We start from the raw sequence: 25,195 nt of genomic DNA on the forward strand, positions 1-25,195 counted from the left end.
TCCTTGATCTTCTTTGTAGTGACAGAAGTAAGAAGACCTCACCTCTGAAAAGCCTCTGCCTCTTTACTGCCAATTTCATATTGATTGCCCGGCTTTCTCCACGGAGTCAAAAGGCAGCATCTTCTCTGTGCTTTCCCCTCCTTCCTGATGCAAAGAAAATGCTCTGCTGTTACCCTTTTCTCCCTTCCTCTTTAGAAGTCTTGATTTTCCCCTGAATGTTCAAGTAATGTCCAGGCCTCAGGAAAGTACAACCTCTTGCTTATCTCTAGCAAAAGGTCAGGAATTAGGAGTCATTCCCTAGGGCGGTCTGAGTGCTCACAGACACATCCTGCTTCATCGCACTAGCTCCTCACCAACAAAATCCACCATGACTAGAAGGGAGCATTGCTGGAAGGGGACAGGACGGGGGACTGCAGAGAGGACTGCCAATGAGAAGCAGGGGGCAGAAACTAAAGGAAGATGTGAGGCATGAATGCCGGCAGATGACATGTGACAGATGTTAGTTACATGGTTCATGCTACACTTCTGTCATTTACGTAGATCAAAAAGAATTTCCAAAGAGCTCCTCCATAATTTAGCACTAGCCAGCTTTAAAACACAAACTTTCTTCACTTCTTAAAAGCATTTTTATCTACCTAGCTTTCATTCTCAGTTTGGGGAACTCAGGTGAGGATTCTCAACCCTATTCCATAGCTGAAAAGCTGCTAGGGAGGGTGGGTGCCAGCCACAGGCTTCAGTGGCACTGTCCAGTCCTGCCTCCCAGCACCTGCTTTTGCAAATACTGCACTCTCGTTAGCCTAGCTGTTCTGATTTCTCCAAGCTGGTGACAAATTAGGGGATGCGCAAACTCCTCAGGCTCGTTTACAATCTGCGTAGACACCACAGGCTGCCAGCCTCATCGGAGTCTGAAGAAGGGCTGAAAGGCTCCCATTTTCAGCTGTCATGTTTGACAAGGCCAAAGGAAAGCAGAACATCAGGGATTTCCACAGCCTCTGCCCTGTGGGTCCCCTAAGAGCTTTGGACCGGCAAAAGCATAGGACCCAGCCACATTTCTCCTACAGCAATCAGGACACTGGAACCATAGGAGCACACTGGGAGGAGGAAGGAATTTAAAAAGCCAGGGACATTTTTAATGGGGTTGTTTTCCTGTTGTTGAGTTCTTCATATATGTTGGTTATTAACCCCTTATCAGATGTATGTTTTGCAAATATCTCTTCTCTCAATCAGTACATTGTCTTCTCGTTTTGTTGATCATTTCCTTTGCTGTGCAGAAGCTTTTTAGCAACCTGATTAAAATCTGGGCAGAAGATCTCAAAAGACATTTTCCAAAGAAGATATACAGATGGCCAACAGGCACGTGAAAAGATGTTCAACATCACTAATTATTAGGGAAATGCAAATCAAAACCACAACTGAGATATCACCTCATGCCCATCAGAATGGCTATTATTTTAAAAGACAAGACATAACAAGTGTTAGAGAGGATGTAAGACAAGGGAACCCTTATACGCTGCTGGTAGGAATGTAAATTGGTGCAGACACTGCGTAAAACGGTATGGAGATTTCTCAAAAAATTAAGAATACAACTACCACATGATCCAGCTATTCTACTTCTGGGTATTTATTCAAAGAATATGAAAACACTAATTTGAAAAGATATATGCACTCGCAAGTTCACTGCAGCATTATTCACAATAGCCAAGACATGGAAACAATGTAAGTACCCATCGACAAGTGAATGGATAAAGAAGATGTGGTAGATTTATACAATGGGATATGACTTAGCCATTAAAAAAGACGAAATCTTGCCATTGGTGACAACATGGATGAAACTTGAGGGTACTATGCTAAGTGAAACAAGTAAGATGGAGAAAGAGAAATACAGTTTGATTTCACTCATAGGTAGAAGATAAAAAACAACAAAAATAAACAATCACATAGATACAGAGAACAGATTAGTGGTTACCAGTGGGAAAGAGGGATGGGGAGGTGAAATGAGTAAAAGGGGTCATTTGCATGGCGACTTTTTGTGGTGAATGCAATATAATGTATACAGAAGTTGAATTATAATGATGTACACCTGACATCTATGCAATGTTACAAACCAATGTTACCTGAATTTAAAAAAATTAAAACCCGTGGACAGCCCAATCGAAGTGCAGTTGGATGCCATGCTGAAAGAAGGGCGGGGCTGAAGGCAGACAGCCCTGCATTCCTTGCCTTCTCGCTGAAAAAGGGAATTTAAGCAAATGGATAGCTTGGAGATTCCTTAAAGTTGTCTCTGTAATGATGTAGCCTTGGGAGATGAAGAATTGTACAACAGACGTTGACTTAAACATTGGACACTTTTCCCAAAAGGATAATTGTTTTAGTTTCTTTTCCCCCTTAGAAAAAAAGAAACAAAAATCATATTCATAATATGATTAACAATAATCTATTAATACTGTTTCTAAGAATGAGTATGTCTTGACTTTAAAATATACCAAAAATAAGAGATAATCTTGTAAAGATCAGCAAAACCCACCCAGCCAGAGAAATATTTTTATTTGTGTTATTAGTTAAACTCAACTTCTGAAATAAGGTAAATAGCTTGGCCAAATAATAATAATTAGACTCTGATCTGGTCTTAAGAAGAAAGAAGTCTTAGAGAGAAAAAGGCCCCCATTCTGACAGGAGCCCCTGCTCTGCTTGATTAGGGGAAGGGAGGAAGACAGGGGGAGCGGAAGCCGCCCTAAGTTGGCCGCCCTCCTGTCATGGACTTAGGATGCGTGGAATACACCTTTGTTTGTTGCTGCTTTGAGGCCCAACACAATTCTGATCTTTTCCCTACAAAACAAAAACTGGAGACTCTATCTTCCTTCGAATACCTGAAGTGTAGATATGCTCTCATTTTGGAACCACAGGTAGTAGATTAGGAGCAAGGTGAGTGATTATTTCCGTTTCTTCCTCGCTTTTCCAACACAAATAATTAGGCTGCTTTTTTCTTTGCTCTGGAGTTTAAAACATTCAATGCAGTTGAAACACTGGTGGCCTAGGGAGGGTTTGCATAAACTGGTTCTTAATTTCTCAGGCTAATCCTGAAGCTGCCGGTAACAATGTGAAGACACATCCATAGACTTCTACCCCACCTCATACCCCACTAAGCTCGGGAGTTCCTCAGCTCTCCCCATGGGGGTAGGGCGGGCGGGGGAAGTGGAAGAGAAGTTTTAGATCCATGGTCAGGGTCTCTGAAGACAATTCCTTAGGCACAAGAAATTCTTAGACATTCATTAAAAACTGGCACAATCCAAAGCCTTGATTTGGATCTTCATTTGGTGAAATGAAGCTTTCGCTCCAGATTCGAATGGGGTTTAATTTCAGATTGCAGGCTCCTTGTCACTGCCAAAGTTCTTGAGGCCCTTCCTGGTGGTTTCCGACGTCAAGGACATACCCTCTCCTCCACCTGGTTCTCTCTCTGCTGTGCCCTTCCTGAGAATGAACTGTCCTGCAGACTTCACTCTTAGGTCTGGCTTCTGGAGCAATAAGCCTACTTTCTGAGAGGGTGTGGGGATGGTCCGAGCATGGACTGTACTCAGGTTCCCGATTACAGAGCAGGCTCGGGCTCTGTCCAGCACAAGAGACAGAACCCTAGAACCCTCTTCTAGCTTCTAGGCCCATCTACTCCAATTCTACCTTTGTGCTTTCCAGTTTGTAACAAATCTTTATTCTTTCCTATCTCAATGGCTATCTCATATCCTGTGTGACATAAGCACCAAGCTGGGAATCTGGACTCTTGAATTTTACTCACCACTCTACTACGAATGTGCCGTGCCCTTGAACAAGTCACAAGATCTCTCTGGGCCACATGCAAAATAAGGAAACTGAGCTATACTACCTTTAAAGTCTCTCCAGCTTTAATTTTGTTAGTAAATCAGTTGCTTCCTCCTCTGGGCTCACATGGCACAGTGTTCATCCTTCTGTATAGACATTTATTAGAGTTTATCTCTTTACAAACCCATTTCCCCACTGGAATTTGAGCCCCTCAAGAACAAGGATTGTCTTCTTGTTCTGTGTTTCCTCTGTTCCCGGGGAGGAGGGAAGAAAGGAGAGGAGGAGGAGATGGTGGAGCACCAACATTTATTGAGCTGCTGTTAAGTGGAACACTGTGCTACACATCACACATAAGGTAATTCTTCTAAAACTCACAGTGTAGACAATATAATCTCAAATATGCAGATGAAGCAACTGAGAGATTAATTTACCCAGGCCACAGAGCTGGACCAGAAAAGAAATCTAAGCTTCCCTTCTTTGCCCACTGCTGCAACACCTGGCATGGAAGAGTAGGGCTCTTTGAAAATTCTCCAAATATCTAGACGATGCTCAATAAATGCTCATTAAACGAATGTTAAATAAATTCTTTTGTTTGGCTTTTGGTCAGCTAGGATGTGCCTTTGATCCTTATTACACCGAAGCGGGGAAGGGGGCGGAGTTGAGGTGTGGCGTAGGAGACGGGAGCACAGAGTACAATTTTATTACAAGGTCCTGGGAATTCTCTAATTAACAGGAGGGCAGGGCAGAGCTCCTACTGGGTGTGAAGAAGTAATGATGAAACATTCTCAGGGTAACTCAAGGTCTCAGGTACTTCACCCTGAAGAGTAAACTAAAGCCCTAATTTGCATCATCACTCAACCTACAAATTCACAGAGGACGCAATTGTTTTCACAGCCCTGGAAGGTCACATTATTCTTTCTGGCTCCACTGCCCCTCACAATTATGTACAGACGAGCAGACAAAGAAATCTATATTAACGCCTCAAAGCAAGAGGGGCTCCCAGCTCCAGAAACCTGCAAGGGGCTTGGCCAAGGACCATGGCAAACACTGTGGGCTCCCATCATATGGCCAGAAAGGCAGAGATATTGGAAGTGAAATGGATTGCTGTCTTCAGGGCACACTTGCTACTACCAACACCTGAGAAAGGCTCTTTGGTTCTAGTTAATTTATCTTAAGCACAAATAAATTCTACAAGCCAGCTGAGTTAATGTTTGCCTCAGAGGAGAAAGGAAAAAGAAAGGAGATCATTGTTCCTAAGAGTGCCTGAGGCTGGTGCCTGAAGCGCTTAACCCATTCAGGATCTACATAAATCTCTCATGGGATATCTGATACTGTTTTAGCAAGAAGTGCACTAGAGCAGCAAGGAGCAGGATGTTCATTTCTGTCTAGTGGTGTGTTAATGCCTGTCTGCAGGCAAAGTACCAAATAAATAGCACATTGCATTTAGTTTTTTAAATAGAGTACTGCTTTAATAGCTGCTTGGGGGATGGGGCTGTTTGATATCCATTTATGAAACAAACAAGCAACAGATCCTAACTCTTCAGAGAGTGGACTGTGCTGTAAGGTGTCCTGTCATTCTAAAACGCCATATAATGGCCCTAAACTTTGATTGGCTTTTTCTGCTTAACTATGTATTAGATTTTGTGCATCCACTTACTCAACAAATCCTTACTGAGTGGCAGAACCATGAGAGGTCGAGTATCAGAGTGGTTAAGAACATGGACTCAGTTTCATATTGCCTGAGTCTGAATCCTGGCTTAGTCACTTATTAAATCTGTGACTTTGGGCAAATTGCTTACATTTTTCTGTGCCTCAGTTACCTTATCTGTAAAATGGGGAGAACAATAGTAGCAATTTCAGGAGTCGTTATGAGGATTAAATTATCTAATATGTAAAGCACTTAGAACCCCTCTACAACATAATGAGTGCTATGTAAGTGTTTGTTATTATTACATGCCAAGTGCTAGAGCCAAACCAGTCACCCAGGCTGTGAAGATCCATGGGATGACGAAATACATAATGAACGGACTGGATTTCTTTCACTACATGAAAAGTGATTAGGTCAAGAAAATAATAACCACTTTGCAGCAGTATTTAGAGGAGAATTGCAGGGTTGGAAAATAAAAGTGCTTATTACTAAATCAGAGGTGTCACCATTTTGACCCAGCCTCAGAGAAAAGGCCAAACCCAGGGTGATTCCAGTAAAACAGGACCTCAGGTTAAAGATCAGATCAAGGGTGTGGCCATCACACTTGCTTATGTCTCTGAAAAGAGGAAGGTAAAGTCTAGTAGAGCCTTTCAACTAGACAAATGGACAACTAGAAAGCTTGAGAATGTGATCCCATAGAAGTCTATTGTGTCCAAATTTGCTGAAATTTAAGTCTAGAAAGAGAAAGGCATGTATCAAAAAGAAAAGAACATGCACAACTTTTGGCACATGTGTTGACAGGAATCAAATAATAAAACAAATAAGAACTCCCAAAGGGTGGAGCCAGGAATAGTGAGGAACTACGGACTTAGGACTACTCCTACAGGGCATCACGAGAGCCTAATGCAGACATACCTCTACTCTGACAACAACCGTCCAGCAGGATTTTAGAATTTCTGTGGACAAATGACTATGTGCAATGTGACTGCCATTCTTGCCCTTTCAGAGTGTTTAGAGTGCAGTTAACTGAGTGCAGTTACTCTGTTTCTGGTCCACCATTGTACATGGGGTATGTATGGAGTAGTGGTAGATAATAAATTGTCTTCTTAGTTCAAAGGTGTCTGGATCAAGAGAAGCCACATTCAGATGTGATGTGGATCATGAGACCCTGGTCTTCAAGCCTTATGCCATGATTTGCTGAAACTTTGGGGGCTCTTGGGCTGGGAGTGAGTATATTTTGAGTATGGGGGGCACGTAGATATTTATTTATGAACAGGAGGGAAGCCTATGGTAAATTATTGTTCAGCAAGTATTCACCTCTTGTCTCTTCCAACTTCCATGGGGAAAACAAACTTTTCTGCCCCATTGATTTTTGACTCGTTTGTATGCCTTTCTTTGGTCAGTGGGATGGGTTGCAAGTAGAGATTTGAAATGTGTTCTCATAGAGGGGCTTGGTTCCTTGCACTCCTGTCTTTTGTTATGAAAATAACATGCCTTGTATAGCTACTAGTTCAAGGAGGATAAAAGGTACTTGGAGCAGAGCTGGACCAAACCTGCAGTTGTAACTAAGCCCAGCCAAACCCAGCCTAAATCACCAAATTCCGGAGGACACAAAGATGGATACACAAGAAATAAATGCTTGTGGCTACATGCCACTTAAGTGATTTCTTACATGGCAATAGCTTACTGATATAAAAAGAAAGCTACAAACTTCATTTTACAAATAAATGGGACAGTAAGTATCTGAAACCAGCAGAGCCACATCTGTAGCTCATGCAAGAGCAGAGACTCACAGAGAGACTATGAAGAAAGGAGAATGCAATATCGTACAGATGTCAGAATACATATAAATTCACCTCCAGAAAGAGACCATTCTGAGCTGAACAATACTGAGAAAAGGTCTGAGACTGCAGATAAGACTGCTAGCAATTGAGAATTGAAAATAAGGGACTTGAAAGAGTACAGTTTCAAACGTGGCAGTACTGGGAAGGTACAGCTTCTGGGAGAGAAGAAGACAACTTGGGAAAGAAAGTCTCCATACCAGTTATCAATTTATTTTCCCCTAGCTCCAAATCCATCCTTCCTTGCTCTGCTTTGTTTTACTGAAGCTAGACCCTGTAAACATGTCACCTTTGTCAGCTGGCATGATATAAAGCTTTACCAACAGAAGGTGCTGGAGTAACACTTCAAGGTGATAGCTACATGAAGATACTTCTCTTCCAGATTCTAGTCCACTATTCTTTATTCATCATTGCAGGCTAGTGGCCCTCATGGACCCACTCTGGCTATGCTCTCAGGCCACTCTGTCCCCATCTAGTAGCCACTTCTGACTCACTCCAGTAGGCCACTTCCTTGGTAGCTCCAACTCCATCTTCAAGCCATCTTCTTTCCCACTTAGCAGCTGATTCTGGATGGCTCCCATGGGCCACTTCTACAGCAGTTATAGCTACACCCTCAGGCAACTGTATCCCCACATGACCCACATCTTCCAGCAAGTTTTGTCATTACAGACAGGCTGCATGTCCCTCTTTAAACAAGTCTGAATCTCCAGCTTATGAGTATGAGAGTGTTCTTCGAAGTCCTTTAGTTTGTTTAGTGGCATTTTTCGTCAGCCTAAAAGTAGTAGCTGATTTCTTTAACCTGCTAATTCTGGAACTCTTAGGGTCCTCTTTTTTCTCTTTTAGTAGTCAACTACCTATTACTAGTCAACAACTAAGCTTTATATTAAGTTCTATATAACTTAATTTAATTAAGTTTTCAGTTTCCAATTATTGGTGCGTTTTTTATCTTCTGACCAGACCCTGACTGATATAGTGTCCCTTGGAGTGGCTTGGTAGTGAAGGGAAAACAGGAAGCAAGAACTTGAAGTAAGAGTTCTACAGAATTAGTAGAAGACACCATCAGAAAATCAAAAGCCTTCCTCTTCCCAAGTAGACACCATTTTTAAAAGAAAGTATACTTCACTGTATAAAAGAAAAGAGAAGAAATTTAGCAAGCCAACCAACTCCTCTCACTCCTCCCTATAAACACCTGCTATTGCTGGTCTAGCAAATGCTCAAGACATTACAATTATATGGGAAATATCAGGAAACAACAAGCAAAGCTGCTGTAAGAAGAAAGTAGAAATTGAGAATCAAAACTTCTCAAATGATAAAAAAAAAATTTCTCCCCTAAATCAATCAGGAAGCAGAAGAAAACTGAAACACAGTGCTCCAACATGAATGAAATATCATTCAAACAGCACTTGAAGAAAAAAGAACTCTCTTGCAACCATAAATTCAAAAACTCATTACAAAATGGAAAAAAAGACATAAAATGAGAGAAGGATTAACTCAAACTCAGGAAAAAAGCTGAAGAAAAAGACAAAATCTTCTCAGAAAAGAAGACTAGATTATAAAGTGCTAAGGTGAAAATAGATTTGATTGAAAATATGTTACGTGAAATTGAGAAGAGAACTAAAAGCACTCAAGAGAACGAAAAGAAAATAAATAACCAGGTAAAAAATATTAGAGAGAAAGTGATATATAGAGGATAAGCAAGGTGGATCCAACATATGTATAACTGGAGATTTCAAAGAAGAAAAGCAAGACAGTAGAACAAAATTAAAATTCTAAACAATAATGCAAGAAAACGTCCTAAAAATAAAAAAAGAACTGAATATACATATTGAAAAGGCCTATAGCATACCTCAAAAAACTTGATCCCAAATAGTTAACACTAGAATACAGGCTAGTAATATTATTAAGGAACTGAATTTAATGAAAAAATTTCTGGGACTCCAGACGTAAAGGCTAAGTCATTTACAATGACTGGATACCAAGGTAGCCTCCAATTTCTCAAAAACAATATACAAAGTGACACAAAAGTGAAGCACTATTTCCAATAACTCAAGAAATATAAAATTGGTGAATTTTTTACACATAAATTTCACTTCAATATGCCTAATTTTTTTTAAATGGAACTCTTTACTGCAGTAAAGTTTGAAGAGAATGGAGAAGTGTAGTTTCTATAAACTCTCAGTTTGGCCAGTTAAGAATCTCTTCCAGGAGAGAGCTTCAGACTGAGGAGAAACTTACGGAATAGAATTAAAATTGAGCAGGATAAGAAAAATAAAAATAAAGAAAAAAAAGAAGATTCAGATGAAATTGTGGAACAGCAACATAGCCAGGAGACCTCAGAAAGCAAACTGCTCTTTTTTTTAACCCTCCAAAAAACCACAGAAGAGAAAGCTCTGTGAAGTTGAAAGTCTATCTTGACCTGAACACAGCTTTTTTCTAAAATTTCAGAGAAACTAATTTATATAAATAAGAACATGAGAAACGTATCGAGATTAATTCTAAGAAAAAGTAAGAATAAAGAGTAAAATATCCCTTCCAGGAAAAAGAGATACCCACAAAGAGACCAAAATTGTAACTTTCTATTTCAAAACTAGCTAAAAAAGACTTTAAAAGTGATAAAAGAGATAAAAAAAATAACATAAATCAGAACTACAAAAAACTCAGAAATGAGGTAACAGAATTCAGAAAATAATGACAAACAAAAAAACAAATTATCTCAGAAATGAGGACTAAACAAGAAAGAACACAGGAGTAAATAAGTACAACAGATAATTCTTTAAAATAAATAGGAGGTGAAATGAAAGAAAAGCTTTTAAATCAAATAGGATGGAAGAAAGAGAAAAAAAATTGTAATGGAGGATAAATATTGAAGATAGACAAAGAAAATCTAGCATACGGATAATAGGAATCCTGAAGAAGGAAACCAAGGCAAGGGAACATAAATACAAAAAATTATAACCCAAGTAAACTTTCCCGTAATTACAAAAAGAAAAATTTAACTGCATATTGAAAAAGCACAACCGTATCTGAGAATATCAACTCAGAAAGACCATGAACAGATTAACTTGTACAATTACTTGACTTTAAAAATGAAAAATATTCTTTGAGCAATAACTAGACAAAAAGAGCGAGTGACTTATAAAGAAAAAAAATTATATCATCAGATTTTTCAGGCAATGCTTTATACCAGACAAAAAAACCAGGTCACTTACGATGAATGGATAGCAAATTAGCCTTCAACTTCTCAAAAACAATATACAAAGTGACATAAGAATGATGCAATTTTTCCGATAAATTCAAAGAACTTAAAACTGGTGAAATTTATTGCATGTAAGTTACACCTCAATAAACCTAATTTAAAAAAAAAGAAAAAACCTGAACTCAAAGCAAAGTTAGTAGAAGACAATGAAGAAACATTAACAATACAATCAAGGAACAAAAAAATGACCCAAGGACCTTATATCGAGCAAAACTAACCTTCAAGGATGAAGAGCACAAACTGCTAGTAACACACAAGAACCTAGAGAACATTGTTCTCATGAGCACTTCCTGGGAAATGTGGTAGAGAAGAAGCTTCAGACAATCAAAATGGCCAGGGCAACTTTTATACAGGGATTGGAGCATTAAACATATAATTACTTGAACAGCTGTGATTAAATGAAGGCTGTAAAAGAAAAAGCATAGTGTGAGATGGCTATAACTCTGACAATGTAGATATAGTATAACTATCGTGGGAGGAGTAAAATGGGTAGTTCACATACATAACAATTTTAACACCTTTTAGTATCATTTTGATGGTGGTAGTACTGCTGTTATTCTGAGTGTTTAGGTCATCCCTCAGAGACAGGATGGACCTCTTCCTAATTAGTAGGTCAGGTGTTGAGAATAACAATGCCACAAATGCACCAAAAGAGTGTGAAAAACTTTATTACCTACATAATGAGGCTTTCTGGGGAGTGCAGGACAGGCTCCCAGCAGGTCCAAAAATGTCTTCAGTAAGGAGGGGCAACTGGCTTAGCGTTTTACTGTGGTTGGGGATGAGGCCGGGATGAGGGTTCCGATGCACAGTCTGGGGCTTGCATGGTTTGAACTTTCCACTGGTGCCAGGAGAGGGAAGATGCAAGCTTTGTTACCAGCTTATCCAGACGATATAGGCAAGAGGGAAAGAAAGAAAAGTGAAGCCTGAAAGCAGTGAGCAGTCAAGGATGAAATGCAGAATTAGACTCATTCTTACACTGAGGCTCTTGTGTGTGTGATGTGAGAAAGCCAACATGGACTGTTCCAATGCTAACACTCCCTGTGTCCTTAGGAAACAGAATACTCGGTATGGGAGAAACAAGATAAAAAAAAAATGTATAATATGCAAACAAGATAAAATGTAATATAGAAAAGGTTAAGCAAAAACTCTATAGTTCTGGATTTGAATTGGAAGTGTTAGTATGAATTCATGTGATATTTCCTATTGACATATATTTGTAAATAAAACAGTATTTATTCAATTTTTTAATATTTATTTATTTCCTAGCTCTATCCACTGAAAATGCATGGAAACTATTAGCAATCCTATAACAATAAGCCTCCCTGGAGGCCAGATTATGGTTTTAAAACATGATGGTTCACTAAGAGAAACCAAGTTCCTTGGAGAAATGGTAAATTCCAGGTCTGAGGCATGAAACGTACAAGATAATCTTGGAATATTTTTCATATCAGATAGCAGGAAGGCTATCAAACACTACTAAGGTCATCACAAAAGAGCTCAGGAGCCAAACTGAACAGGTTCCAATAGGCTAAAGACAGGACAGTTTGAGCTTCATTAAGTATAATAATTGTAATAGATTTAAACCTTTCAAATTTGTCTAAATATACGAGTTTATAATGACAGGAAGAAGAAACTAATTGGTCACTTGAGAAGAATGAAACAATAGAACTAGAATATCATCGCTTTGTATCACCTAATGAATTAATGGATCTAGGCTTCAAAGTCGACAGATATAATGTGCTTCCCAGTGAGAGAGCACACCAGCACCTTGAATTTTGCCAAATGGATTGAGCCAGAGTCTAACCAAGCCTCTGGATCCAGCTGCAAATTTGCAGAAAATACGGAGGACAGAGGAACATGTTGAACTGCACTGTGAATATGCAATTAGCAAACGCCAGACTGAGTAAAACTCTGCAAGGCAAGGAGCACAGATCTATGACAAATGAATTGTAAGTAAAATGAAATGATGGAGGGAAACCTAAAAGACATATCATATTTTTATGAAGAGCAAGACTAAACTACAGTGTCCGGGGGTGCACACTGGGATGATAAACTATAATGAAAAACTCCCAAAAGTCAACATACTGGTTACCTGTGGGATAAGGGAGGGGCTTGTGATTGAGACAGGGCACATGAATGACATTCTGAGGTAGACAGAAAAGTTCTGGGGGTTTGGTTTTTTTTCAATTATTGTATTGAGGTCATAATGGTTTATAACATTGTGTAATTTCAGATGTACAATATTATATATCAGTTTCTGTATAAACTACATTGTGTTCACCCCCAATAGTCTAGTTTTTATCCATCAACATACACATGTGCTGTTTTACCCACCCCACCAGCCCCTTCCCATCTGGTAACCACTATTCTGTTCTCTTTAACCATGTGTTTGTTTATATTCCACATATGAGGGAAATCATATATTTGTCTTTCTCTATCTGGCTTATTTTGCTTAACATAAAACCCTCAAAGTACATCCATGTTGTTGCAAATGGGACGATTTTGTCTTTTTTATGGCTGAGTAGCATTCCATTGTATATATGTACCACATCTTCTTGTCCATTCATCAGCTGCTGGGCACTTAGGTTGCTTTCACATCTTGGCTATCATGAATAATGCTGCAATGAACATAGGGATGCATAAATCTCTTACTGTTGTTGATTTTATGTTCTTTGGGTAAATACCCAGTAGTGGGATAGGTGGATCATATGGTAGATCTATTCTGAATTTTCGAGAGATCTCCATACTGTTTTCCACAGTGGCTGCACCAGTTTGCATTCCCACCAGCAGTGTATGAAGGTTCTCTTTTCTCCTCATCCTCTCCAACATTGTTATTTTTCGTCTTGTTAATTATAGTCATTCTGACAGGTGTAAGGTGATATCCCATTGTAGTTTTGATTTGCATTTCCCTAATAATTAGTGATGTTGAACATCTTTTCATGTGCCTGTTAGCCATCTGTATATCTTCTTTGGAAAAATTCATATCCTCTGCCCATTTTTGATTGGGTTGTTTGTTTTTTTGTTGTTGACTTGTACGAGTTCTTTTTATATTTTGGAAATTAACCCCCTGTCGGATATATGATTTGCAAATATTTTCTCCCAGCTAGTGGGTTGTCTTTATGTTTTTTTCACAGTTTATTTTGCCTTGTAGAAGCTTTCTCATCTGATATAGTCCCATTTGTTTATTTTTTCTTTTGTTTCCTTTACCTGAGTAGACATTGTATTTGAAAAGATGCTGTTAAGACCAATGTCATAGAGTGTACTGCCTATATTTTCTTCTAGGAGTTTTATGGTTTCAGGTCTTACATTCAATTCTTTAACCAATTTTGAGTTAAATTTTGTGTGTGGTGTAAGGTAATGGTCTACTTTCATTCTTTTGCATGTAGCTGTCCAGTTTTCCCAACACCATTTATTGAAGAGACTTTCCTTTCCCCATTGCATGTTCTTGGCTCCTTTGTTGAAGATTGTCCATAGATGTGTGGTTTTATTTCTGGGCTTTCAATTCTGTTCCTTTATTCTGTGTGTCTGTTTTTGCACCGGTACCATGCTGTTTTGATTATTATAGCTTTGTAGTACATTTTGAAGTCAGAGATTGTGATGCTTCCAGCTTTGTTCTTTTCTCAGGATTGCTTTGCCAATTCGGAGTCTTTTGTTGTTCTATGTAAGGTTTAGGGTTCTTTGTTCTACTTCCACAAAGAATGTCATTGGAATTCTGATTGGGATTGCATTGAATCTGTAGATTGCTTTAGGTAATATGGACATTTTAATTATGTTTTGGGAGGTTGCATGAGTCTAAGAATTTATCCATTTCTTCTAGGTTATCCAATTTGTTGGCATATAGGTTTTCATAGTGTTCTCTGATAATCCTTTGTATTTCTGTGGTATCCATTGTAATTTCTCCTCTTTCATTTTTAATTTTATTTATTGGCACCTTCTCTCTTCTTTTCTTAGTGAGTATGGCTAAGGGTTTGTCAATTTTGTTTATCTTCTCAAAGAACCAGCTCTTAGTTTTGTTGATCCTTTCTATTATTTTTTTAGCATCTATTTCATTTATATCTGCTTTAATTTTTATTATTTCCTTCCTTCTGCTGACTTTGGGCTTTGTTTGTTCTTTTTCTAGTTCTGTTATATGAAGTTTAAAATCATTTATTTGAGATTTTTCTTGTTTATGAGGTAGGCCTGTATTGGTATAAATGTCCCTCTTAGTACCACTTTTGCTCTCTTGCATATGTGTTGGTATGTTGTGTTTTCATTTTAACTTGTCTCTTGGTATTTTTAAATTTTTTCTTTGATATCTTCATTGATCCAATTGTTGTTCAGTAGCATGTTATTTAATCTCCACATATTTGTGCCTTTCCCAGCTTTTTTCTTGTAGTTGATTTCTAGTTTCATAGCATTGTGGTCAAAAAAGATGCTTGATATGATTTCAGTCTTCTAAAGTTTATTGAGGCTTGCCTTGTTTCTCAACATATGGTCTATCTTTGAGAATGTTCCATGTGCACTTGAGAAGAATATGTATTCTGCTGGTTTAGGGTGGAATGTCCTATATATAGTAAGTCCATCTGGTCTAGTGTTTCATTTAAGGCCACTGTTTCCTTGTTGACTTTCTGTCTGGATGATCTATCCATTAATGTAAGTGAGGTGTTGAGGTCTCCTACTATTATTCTGTTGCTGTCAATTTCTCCCTTTAGGTCTGTTAGTATTTCCTTTATATACTTTGGTACTCCTCTATTAGGTGCATATATATTCATAAGTGTTATGCCCTCTCTGTGGAATGTCCCTTTTATCATTACATACTGCCCCACTTTGTCTCTCGCTGTCTTTTTTTATCTTGAAGTCTGCTTTGTCTGATATAATTATGGTGACACTGGCTTTCTTTTGCTTGCCAGTTGCTTGGAGTACCATCTTCCATCCCTTTACTCTGAGCCTATGTTTGTCTTTAGAGCTGAGATGTGTTTCATATAGACAGCATATTGTTGGGTCTTGTTTTTTAATCCATCCTGCCACTATATGTCTTTTTATTGGAGAATTCAATCCATTTACATTTTGAGTGATTATTGATATATGAGGGCTTAATACTGCCATTTTATCTCTTGTTTTCTGGGTGTTCTATATTTCCGTTGTTTCTTTTCCCATGTATTTCTGACTGCCATTTCAGTTTGGTAGTTTTCTGTGATGGTTTTCTCTTTATTTGCTTTGTGGCTCTGCTCTGATTTTTGGTTTAGTGGTTGCCATGAGATTTGTATAAAAGATCTCATAGATGAGATAGTCCATTTTATGATAGCTTCCTATCCTCATTAGCTAAGCAGTTTCCATACCTTTCATCTTCCCCTTCTGAGTTATCATTGTCACAAATTCTTTTTTGTGTTGTGAGTTTGTGACTAAATTGAAGTGTTTAGTTATTTTTGATGTTTTCCTTCCCTGTATCTTTTATTTTATAATTAAGTGTTTGCCAACTTATTCTGATAGATAGCTGCAATTTTCTGATTTTGTCTGTCTATTTATCTCCTTCCTCAAAGCTTTGTAAACCTATGCCTTTTTGTTACAGGTATGAGGGATCCCTTCATCATTTCTTATAATGGAGGTCTAGGGGTGACAAACTCCCTCAGCTTTTGTTTATCTAGGAAACCTTTTATTTCTCCATGGTATCTGAAGGGTAGTTTTGCTGGATAGAATATTCTTGGCTGAAAGTTTTTGTCTTTGAGTATTTTGAATATATTATTCCATTCTCTCCTAACTTGTAAGGGGTCTGGTGAGAAAAATGCTAAAACTCTGATAGGCATTCCTTTGTAGGTTATTTTCTTCTACCTTGCTGCCCTTAGTACTTTTTCTTTGTCAAGACTAAAGCCAGTTTTAATATTATATCCCTTAGAGAAGGTCTTTTTGCATTTATGTAATTAGGAGTTCCATTGGCTTCATGTACATGTAAGTCCAGTTCCTTCTTCAGGTTTCAAAAGTACTCAGGAATTATTTCTTTGAACAAGCTCTCTTCTCCTTTCTCCCTCTCCCCACCCCCTGGAATACCTATAATCCTTATATTTCTTTTTCTAATTGAGTCAGGTATTTCTCAAAGAATTTCTTCATTTGTTTAAAATCTTTGTTCTCTTTCCTCCTTTACCTGAAGCATTTCTATGTTTTTGTCCTCTATTTCACTAATTCTGTCCTCCATAACATCAGCTCTATTTTTTATAGTTTCTAGATTATTTTTTTATCTCATCAATTGTGTTCTTCATATCCAGAATTTCTGTTTGGTTTTCTTTTAGAGCTACAATCTCTTGGATGAAGTATTCCATTGGCTCATTAATTTTATTCCTGAACACATTGAACTGTCTGTCTGAGTTTTCTTGTAACTCACTGAGTTTCTTATGACAACTATTTTGAATTCTCTGTCATTTAGATTATCAATTTCTGTGACTTCAGGATTGGTTTCTGGAGACTTGTCATTTTCTTTCTGCTCTGAAGTGTTACTATAATTCTTCATGTTGTTTGATGAATTTATTCTTTGCCAGCACATTTGTGGTAGTATCAGTTCACAGATTCCACCTGCCACTGCTGGTGGGGAGCAGGAGTTGTTTTCTGATCTCGCCCCATCCGCTGGAAGTTGTGGGGTAGGGCTGCTCTGTGTTTGCATGGGCTGGCTGCAGCCACTCTGGAGGTCACACTCACGTGGGCAGGGCCTCTGCACTGGGTGGACAGGTCACACTCTGTAGGTGGAGCCTCAGTGCTCGGTGGGTGAGTCACTCTTGCATGGGTAGGACTTCTGCACTCAGCAGAAGGGGCCCCTACATGTAGGCTGAGCAGCCACTTGATGGGTCCCATGGGCTGCTGTGCTCTGCGGGCAGGGTACCTTTTGAACAGGTGAGGCGCCTTCTCACCTGTGCTGTGTTAGGTGGGAGAGGTACCTATGCAGGTGCTGAGCCACCACTTGATGGGGCCCACAGGCTGCTGTACTCCATGGGTAGGGTGCCTTCAGAGCCAGCAGGGCACCTTCTCACCTGCACTGCACTCAGCAGGTAAGCACCTTCATGGGGGCTGAGCCACCTCCACTCAGTGGGGAGTGTTCTCACACATGGGGCCACTGCAGCACAGTGGACACTCCCACAGGCTGGGCTACCACTCCAAAAGTGTTTGTGCAGGCTGTGCTGCCCTCACCTCCTCTTATAGTCTCACCGGCCGTGATCCATGTGAGGATCCACAGTCTGGTTCACTGCCACCAGGGAGGGAGAGGGGTGCACTCACTTAGCTCCACTGCCTCCCAGGGATCCAGTCCACCTGCCTTCAGAAGCACAGCTGTATGGATCTCTCAGATGTCCTGGGTTGAGCTGTGCAGGGAATCCTCTGCTGGTTAATAAATGTCCACTTAGTTGTAACTTAGAGGGGAGAGAAAAAGGGAACAGCTCACTCAGCTATGATGCTGACATCACTCCAAAGTTCTGTTTCTTGACTTGGGTGGTGATTATAAGTGTGTTTGCCTTCATTAATCCATATACTCTACTTGTGTGGTTTTCTATATCTGTATTTTATCTGTAAAATACATTTTTTTTAAGTTGAGTGTGGGGAAGTTGAGTTCCACAATTGCTTAATAAGTAATTATTCAGCTGGTAGGTGGGTTTAGCAAAAGTCATGAAGGTGCTTGGCTGACTGGGGTTCAAAAAACACTAAAATAGTGTTTAAGATCTTGGGCTCTGGAAAGCCACAAATTGGGGGTGAAATTTCCATTGTGGTAATTATTGGCTGTGTGATCTCTAAGCTTCAGTGTTGTCATTAATAGAATCAATATAATAATAATAACTACCTTATAGTGTTGTTGTGAGGTGTAAACGAGATAATCCACATAAAGCACTCAGCCAAGTGCATGCCACATACAAATCACTCAATAAATGCTATCTGTGTTGTTGCTTTTGTTGTTTTGGGGAATATAGAGGCTTCTATCTAGGCATACTTTTCATGGACCACTGGGGACTTCTGTAAGGCCTCTTTCCATATCGACTGCAGCTATTGGAGTTCTTTTTCTTCTCAACTGCTCCAATTATAGTCCTGAGAAAATTCTGACTTCATTTCTTTAAACACAAAGTGCTTTGGGATACATAGGAAAATGAAAAGTGTTATAGATTCCCAAACTATATTAAACCAATATAACTTGCTGCTCAGCTGCCACAGGGACCAGCATGGCAGTAACAGCGAGATTGATGGGGACCAGAGAATTTGTGGGAACTCATTTAGCCCATGGCTAGCATGCCTACCACCTCCCCAGGTATCAGGAGACAAAAGTTATGTTAACACTCCCAGGTTGGGTCAATATTTGGAGATATGACTTCTGAAGCAATTATCCTTCTCAGCATATTTTCCACTGATACACGTGTCAGTTTTATGCATATACATATATATACGTAAAGTGCATGGCCCATCTGTATTCATCAGCCAGCTACTCCAATGAGTGCCAATTTCCTACTGAACTCCCCCATATCATTGCCCAGTGGGATGGAGTACTTAGCATTAGTTTTAGCCTCCTTTAGCCTAAGGGACATGTTGAGTAGGGTGTGGAAATGTTCTTCTACTTTATAAGCACCTCTCTGCTCCATGCCCCACCAGCTGGGGCATACACATTCTATTCCTATTTCCCCTACCAGAATTTTCACAGCCAATTCAGTTCACCTCTGGTCGTCCTATTTCGGATATCTTACTTTACCCGCTAAAATTTGCATAGTGCTTTCTCTCTTATCATTTCAGCCATATTAGGCAAGTATTATTAACCTATTTTATTTTTTACAAGGAATTTGCTCTCCTAGTGATTAAATGACTTGCCCACAGGCCTACGTGGCAGAGCTGGGACAGGAGCAGTCTTCTCTCCATTATACATGTCATGTCCATGACTCTTCAACTATGGCCTGAGACATTGCATTTTTCTATGAGAGAATTTTGATACACTTTATTTTTATATTTATCTATTTGTGAATGTATTTATCAATTTGTTAGTTGGTTTATTTTATATAAATTATGTTACTTGTTATATGACTATCTGATAGGGGAATAAATATATAATTAAATACAACAGTCTAAAATAATTACTAATTAGACATTTTTCAGAAGTAATGAGACTAGATCTATAAGAAAACATCATCACAAAAAAATGCAGATTTACTTTTAAAACTGTGCTATCAGAATATTGTCTTTTGTCATCTTTCCTTAGGATGACTTTTATTACATTTTTCAATCCATTTATAACGAATTTTTTAAATATTTCCAATATTCATAAAAATATGAAGGCTAATATAATAAACACTTGTGTACCCACTACCCAATGTTGTTAACGTATTTGCTTCAGATTCTTCCTTTTTTTGAACTAAAATATTTCAGAAAAGGTTGAAGTTTCCTATATTCTCTTCTTTTAGCCTCATCCCTCTCTCTCCCACCCCAGAATAAACCACTCTGCTAAAGGTGGGTGTATCTTTTCCATTTATGTTTTAAAATATTTATTGTGCATGCATTTATCTATAAATGACATTTATTTAAATATATAATCTTTATACAAATAGTATCATCATCCTGTATATGTCATTATACAACTTGCTTTTTCCATCCACCATTATGCTTTTGAGATCTATAATAGATGAAATCAATCCTTTCCATTTTTGTATCTACTAGTATATTTGAATTTTTTTCTATCTTATTTTGTGTCTTTTGTTTTCTATAATTTTTTGCTTCATTGTCTCTCTTTTCCTGCCTCTTGTTAAATTAATAAAGTTGTCAATAGTCCCACTTTTCCTCATTTGCTGGTTTGGAACCTGTAGACTATTTTTTTATTATTTTCTTATCCCCAAATTTTTAACAAACACTTAATATGACATTTTTAATAAAGTCTAAAATTATTATTTCTATCCTCCTTTTTAGCAAGATAAAGAATTTACCACGATTTTACTAACTACTGAAAATCACTCTTCATAGCTAGAATTTATTTCCAGCTTTTTTATACATTCCTAATGCTTTTTATAATCCATGGTTAATTAAACAATGTATTTTAGTAGTTTGGGGGCTCGTATTGCTTCTTGCCTTCTTCTAGCTAAAGGTTTCTCAACAGTGGCACTATTCACATTTTGGATGGTATAATTCCTTCTTACAACAGAGTGTTCTATGTATTGCAGGATGTTTAGCTGTATCCCTGGCCTCTACTCACCAGATGCAAGGAGCATCTCCCAAGTCATGACAATCAAAAATGTCTCTCGGGGCTGGCCCCATGGTCGAGTGGTTAAGTTTGCATGCTCCGCTTCAGCACCCCAGGGTTTTGCTAGTTCAGATCCTGAGCGTAGACATGCCACTGTTCATGAAGCCATACTGAGGTGGTGTCCCACATAGCACAACCAGAGGCACTCACAACTAGAATATACAGTTATGTACTGGGGGGCTTTGGGGAGAAGAAGAAGAGGAAAAAAAGATTGGCCACAGTTGTTGGCTCAGGTGCCAATCTTTAAAAAAAGAAAAAAATGTCTCTCGAGATTGCCAAGTGTCCCTCAAGAGGCAAAATTTCCTCCAGTGAAGAACCACTAACTAGCCGAGTAGGGAAGCTAGTTCTAGCTGCTCTAGTTGAGGTATGCCCTCAGGAGTAGCTCTATTAACAAGGAGCAAGGGTGTGCAGGGTGCAGGGGGAGTGGGGGAGTTGTAGCATAAACTCAGTTAGTCATTATTTTGCCCTTACATTACATTTATATTTTTAAACCTAGATTATTTTTAATCCTTCAAAACCCTTATTTTTTCCTCAGTATTTTGAAGATATTCCTTCAGTAACTTTTCTCTTCTTGCTAATTTAGTGGCCTGCTGATGGTATAAAAGAAATTCCTTTTTTCTAAAGTGATCTAAGTTTTTTCCCTCTCTGATAGATCTAAAAAATTTTCCCTTAAACTTTATATTCTTAAATTTCACCACAATGTGTCTGTCTAGGTGTAGCTTTATTTTCAGGCCATTATATGCACTTTCAGTCTAAGGATGCACCTCTTTCTTTGCTTCTGGAAAATGTTTAGCTGTTATATCTTTAAATATTGCTTCTCTTTTTCCTCTTCTAGAATTCCTATTCCATGTGCTATTATTCACATCTCTTAACTGCCCTTTCATATTTTTATCTTTTCTATCTAGGTGGTTTCCTCACTAATGTCTTCCAATTCATGAATTCTCCCTTTGTGTCCAGCGTGGAATTTATCTTGTCTGTCAAGATTTTTCCATTTCAATGATCAATTTTTCCCTCCAGGATTTCCAATTGTTTCATTTTTATAAACTTTTCTTGTTTTATTTCTTACTCTATTGTGTCATAATTTACTATTCTTTTGGAGCTGTCCTTTCTCCCTTTATCTGTGTGAAAATTCTGGGCACAAATGCCTTAAAGTCTTCTTTAGATTCCTTTATTATTTTCATTTCATTGGGATAAATTCATCTCCCAATTGTTGATTTTATTTTCTCCTTCTCTTAGCATTACTTTCCCCTCATGTTTTGGAAATTTCAGTTTCCAATGTTATTTTGAGAGTTTATTTTCTCTCTCTCTCTCTTTCTCTCCCTTTCTCTCTTTCTTTTCTCTTATCTCCCTCTCCCTGTATCCTTCCTGGTCTAACAATATTATGTCTGCCTCCGTGCAGCCTCCTTGTGTTCCCCGAAGGGAATTAGACCTCATATTGTGTGTCCCAGATCAGAGACTTTCTTGACTTTGGTCCCAGGTGGAAGTCTGAGTCTGCTTCCTCTCACCATGGTGTAAGTCAGAGCCCTGAGAAACAGTCAGATGAAGAAGTTTTATTACCCTCTTTTTGTGAGTGGCACCCCCACGACCATCACTGACTTTGGTCCCTCACCTGGAGTGGGGCCCTTTTGGTCTATGTTACTCTGCAGTAACTCAAACCCCTGGCAGTCTCTGCCTATTTCTGGACCCACAGCCCGGCAGACTCCCAGTTTCAGCCCATGTTGCACTTCGTTTTATTTATGCTGCACAGAGATGTTTACCTTGTGTTTGAACATAACTTTGCCTTTGAAATTGTCTTTTTAAAAAATTTTCTTGGTGTAGAAAGTCATTGAGAAGCTGTAAAGAGTGACCTTTCAATGACATCTTGACCAGAAATTTCTTAAACCCTTTTATAGCCTGAATCTACTTATCAACTTTATCCGGGGTCTTATTGCCCAGAATGAGATACAATTAACCTTTCAATGCAGGTTAAACCTTCTTGTTTATTTCTCTCTGAACACCCTCAGCTTCTTCTGCTCCCCTGGATTCTATGGGCCCCATGGAATAGCTAACCTTCCCCACTATTAGTTCCAGACTACTAATACGCTAGTCTCTCTTCACTTTTCAATGGTTCTATCCATGAAATAATCCATTCCACTCATGAAATCATTGCTTTTCTAGTGTCCCTTTCCCATCCAGGTTCCCAGCTTTACCCCAGATACATTCGCACCTTCCTCGGTCACTAAAGTACCTAAAGGACTTTTTTTTGCTACTCTACTACATTCTTCGCTACTGCAGTGCATTCCTGATGGCCCCAAAATCCATGCTGAAGTTCCTTTAAAACTTGCCTTTAAAGTTCAATGACATCACAGACTTTCATGAACCAGCATGACCCAATCACAAGTCTCTGTTTCCTCACTGAGCTCTCTGACTCACCGCTGCCTCAGGTAGACTTCATGATTAATTCTTCGTCCATGGAGTGGAGAATCCCTTCTAGCATTCTGGGTTCCTTCCGTCCCTTTTCACCTATCCCCATTCCTGCGTCGTTCTCAAAATTTGTTTTCTTTGTTAGTGTTTGTTCATTAGTTCCACAGTTTACTAATTTAAAAAACATTGAGATTCTGCTATGGTTTACACTAGGCTCTAAGATAAGAAAACACAGCAATGATTCAGATGCCAATGATGTCCTGAAGAAGCTTATAGCCTAAAATAGTAGATAATGCATATACAAAAACAATTATAATACACTCTGGGAATGAGGAGGAGGGAGAAGCTTCATGGAGGAGGCATCATTTAAACAGGCTCTTGAATGATGGGGAAAATTCAGACATGAGATTGAAGGAAAAGAATCCAGGCAAAGGGAAGAATATTCAATTGTCATTTGCCTTCCTAACCACAGTTTCCATTCCTTAGTGATAGAAACCATGTTTTATTTTTGTATCCCTCACAATGCTTTACACAGGTCTATATAAAAAGGACCTCAATAGACACTGAATGAATAATGTTATTAAATATGGTGTGAAATGTTTCCCCACAGCTTGATTTCTGTCTTCATGTTCAGGCAATGAGTTTACTCATTTATTAATTTATTCTGGCAACATTTACCAGTGCCTAGTATGTGTTAGCCACATTAAGGGTAATAACATAGAAATGAGCAAGCCAGGCATTCCCAGAAAATCTCTCAGTCTTTAGGAGTGCCTCTTGTCTGGAGGTGGGAAGTATGCTGGGTGTCCAGCAACAATATTCAGTGTTCGGGCCCTACAGTGTGTGGCGAGTAAGGACCTGCATCTGAGCTCACAGCCCTCCCAGCCCTGGTACTTCCCACTGGCACTGAAGAGTCTTTGTTACAAATATAAGGGGTTTTCCAGTGAGAATGCAGCCTGGGGCAACATTTGCCATGGGTCTTCTCCCAGAAGGCCTTACCCAGGGAACTGACGGGGTGAGCTCCCCCCGTAGAGAGGGCCTGAAGAGCAGCCCTGGAGGCAGGGGCTTTGTCTCCAAACCACACAACCACCTGTGCTTCTCCTGACACCATCTGCCTTCTTGCATTTGAACTCTCTGTTCTCGGAGGCCATCTTGCTCCCAGGCAGCCAGGGCAAACAATACAGGAAACCAAATCAGTTATTCAGCTACAAAAATTGTGCATGTGCGTATGTGTATGTACGTGTGTTGTGTTGTTTCTCTAGTCTAAATCCTAAATAATGTATGTATCACCTATAAACATGCTTCCTCCAATTTTTTTTACCTAAATCTTCCTTCTGCTAAAATAAAATAAAATTGAGACCAGGCTTAAAAATCCTTCAAGGAGAGAAAACCAGTTAAGCAATGTAAGCAAAACAATCTAGCTTATTTCATGAACATAAGTGAAACTTAGATTATTTCTCGTAAATGCCTCTGATAATCATAAACAAAACTTAATTCCTCTTCCTAAAATGGTGTAAGATCATCACTTTAACCAATCCCCCGCCATCTGGAAACCCCCACTGTAATAACCAATTACTGTAAAGGTTAACCAGCTTCCTCATTTTCACCTTATGAGTCATCCTGTAACATCAGGCCTCCGAGCTGCAGACCAGTTTCAAGTTTGAAGTCTCCCCATTCATGAATGGTTTGTTCCTTACTCAATAAAATATTCATATCAAGTAAAGCTCTCTGGATTTTCTTTTGACACTATCTAGACTCACAAGTTCTCAGCTTAAAAGAATTCTTTATCCATTGACTACACCATGTTTTAATTTTGAGCATCCTCTACCAAAAATAAGATTGCATTAAACCTGCCAACCTACCATAACCACCAAAAAACAATGCTAGGATCAAGAATGGTGAGTTTTGGTAGAGCACGGAAAGGAAGGCACAGTTAGGAGATGGGCAGCATAGGTTTGAATTCTGACGGTGCAACTTTTAGCAATGTATGTAGATGAGGACTTACACAAATGACGTGC

At 38.9% G+C, this 25,195-nt stretch overlaps 1 long non-coding RNA gene across 1 annotated transcript in view; it reads right to left on the reverse strand.

Moving 5' to 3' along the window:
* LOC124249014 (uncharacterized) overlaps positions 1-10,857 on the reverse strand; it is a 50,400-nt gene extending 39,543 nt beyond the window's left edge. Inside the window, exon 1 of the long non-coding RNA XR_006891221.1 lies at positions 10,774-10,857. This is a non-coding gene — a long non-coding RNA (uncharacterized LOC124249014). The remainder of the gene's footprint in view (positions 1-10,773) is intronic.
* Between the last annotated feature and the right edge of the window lie 14,338 nt (positions 10,858-25,195).

The sequence above is a fragment of the Equus quagga genome, chromosome 1, assembly GCF_021613505.1.
Source record: "Equus quagga isolate Etosha38 chromosome 1, UCLA_HA_Equagga_1.0, whole genome shotgun sequence".
Classification (NCBI taxonomy): Eukaryota; Metazoa; Chordata; class Mammalia; order Perissodactyla; family Equidae; genus Equus; species Equus quagga.